At 40.8% G+C, this 2,439-nt stretch overlaps 1 long non-coding RNA gene across 1 annotated transcript; it reads right to left on the bottom strand.

Moving 5' to 3' along the window:
* Positions 1-1,402: 1,402 nt before the first annotated feature.
* Positions 1,403-1,988, bottom strand: LOC113714882 (uncharacterized). Its single transcript, XR_003453796.2, has 2 exons — positions 1,687-1,988; positions 1,403-1,587 (listed from the first exon to the last, which is right to left on the bottom strand). It is a non-coding gene; the product is annotated as an uncharacterized lncRNA (long non-coding RNA).
* Between the last annotated feature and the right edge of the window lie 451 nt (positions 1,989-2,439).

Genomic DNA, 2,439 nt, shown 5'->3' with positions numbered 1-2,439 from the left:
AACTCATCAGAAGGTATCATTTTGAAAATCTTTTCACAAGTGGAACAAAATCGAGCCACAAGATGCAATTTCCCAGTTTCTCTCGGACAAACTGGCAAAGCAGGACAGTTCACTTTTCCAAGTCGCCACGGTTTGCTCAAAATGAACTAACAGGGGATTCTTATACCATTTGAAAGCTATGAATGTCTAGTTTTGAATGTCGCTAACGGCACTCAATTTTGACTTTTGCTCAAAGAGTTATGTGCAAACAATAAACCACTGTGCGGTTACCCTGCTAGTGAATTTTCATATTCAAATTTTACCAAAACTCAAGTTTTGTGCGACCATTCGACATGATTTTTGAAAGGCACTTTCTATACACATGATACAACATATATCCATCAATTTAACAGCCAACCAAGTATCAAAATTTTGAATTGAAAACAAAACAATACGGACAGAATTTCGGCCAGCTTGCCTCTCCCAACTTTTCCAACTTTCTCTCCACTTTCTAACCAAAATCAAGCGATATATCACATAAACAACCACAATCAAACATTAACGCCTCAATTTAGCTACCTACAATCCTCGTCAAGACCGCTAACCTACAATTTAAAGTGAGAAATAAAGTTCCTCAAATCCGCTAGCCTATAAACGCAATTAGGGTTTGAAACCCATGAAACTAACCACTAATCTTCTTATAATTTGAAAGGTTAAAGAGATAGAGTGATTACCCTTTAAACCTAGATAAAAACCAGATTTTTCCACCAAAATTCCTCTAAGAAACTCCACAAGATTGCTTCTTTCTCCAAGATGGAATGAAATCCCAAGAATCTATGAAGTTGGATGATGATTTGCAAGTGAAATGGAAGTTAGAAGAATGGAGTTTTTCTTTCCCTTCTTCCTCCTTAGGGCCGACCGAGAGAGAGAGAGAGATGAGGGAGTGGTTATGGTTTGGAAACTTGGAGAGAAAGAATGAAAAAAGCTATTTTAAGTTGGTGCAAAAGTCAACCCTCAATAGTGCCTCAATAGGGTTTCGTACTATCACTTTCTCTCTTGTTTGATACACTCATACACTAATCCTTCAAGGTAATTTCTCTAACATTATAATTACTCACTCTTATGAGTCTAGTAGCAAATCCTCAAATCTCCAATTAGTCGTACCGGCGCGACTTTCGGGAAACTATTGACGCGTGCACGTAGGCCTGTCAACGGGCCGGGTCCGGGTCGGAATGCATATATCCAGACCCGGACCCGTTATACTAGATTAATTCCGGATTCGACCCGAATACCCGACGGGTCTTCTAATCTGTCACCGGACCCGTACCCGACGGGTCCCGAATCCGGAAGCAGGAAAAGAAAAGGAAATGGCAAACAACCCAACGAAAATGACCTACAAGAAGGACCTAATTGACACTTGGAACAGGGACTAAAAAGACACAACCAACCAACAATAAAGAAAGGCAAGACTGGCAGAAGTAACAAAAACACAATCCTCTTCTTTTTACACGATCTCAAGCTCTTTTATTTATTTGTCTCCCTCCCGCTGCTTCCAACTTTTTCTGCCGCAAACTCTTACTGATCAATAGCCAATGGAACAGCTTCAGCCTGGAACCCAAAACAGAGAACACGATTGTTAGAAGAAATGCTTTTGAAAGAGGAGAGCTGAACAATGCAGATTCATCAACTCAAGACCAGATAACTTACCAACTTGCGATACTTGAGAGCATAAAACATTTCCAGATAACGGCGGATCTCCTGGCGATCAAGCTTGGAAACACATTTCCTGAAAAATTGCAGATCTGGTGAGCGGTGAGTGGTGGTGGTGGAGGCGTGACTCAGGAGTTGGGAGGCAGAGGAGAAAAATGGTCGCTGCGGCTGGGTAAGGAGCAAAGGAAAAGAGAGTGCGGCGGCGGTGGGTTACGTGGGTATTAGACTATTAGGGATTTAGGGTTGAACAAAATTGGGTATATATTTTTAATTATTAATTAATTAAAAAACGGGTTCGGGTCCTATACAGGTCGGAACGGCATATTCCGTATCCTACCCGCAAATCTATTAGGTTAAACGGGTCCGGGTCCGGGTCCGGGTCCCGGAACTATATGTCTACCCGTACCCGGCAAATATTGACGGGTCCAGACCCGGACCGTTGATAGCCCTACGTGCACGGTAAAAGCTTAATTTGAACTCACTCACATCTAATCCCTCAATTAACTTTTCTTAATCTACTATTGATCATTCTTAATTCTCTAAGATTATTGCATTCTCAGATCGAATATTATCTCGAAAAATGTGTATTCGATATTCCTTACTAAACGAGTCACAGAAAAATTAAATTTGCTAACGGGACGTTTTAAAAATATAATGAAGGCATTGTTCCATATAAGAGAGAGAGAGATGAGGGAGTGGTTATGGTTTGGAAACTTGGAGAGAAAGAATGAAAAAAGCTACTTTAAGTTG

Source organism: Coffea arabica, chromosome 10c, assembly GCF_036785885.1.
Source record: "Coffea arabica cultivar ET-39 chromosome 10c, Coffea Arabica ET-39 HiFi, whole genome shotgun sequence".
In the NCBI taxonomy this organism is placed as follows: Eukaryota; Viridiplantae; Streptophyta; class Magnoliopsida; order Gentianales; family Rubiaceae; genus Coffea; species Coffea arabica.
The sequence above is the reverse complement of the archived record's forward strand: the minus strand, read 5'-3'. Positions and strand labels throughout refer to the sequence as shown.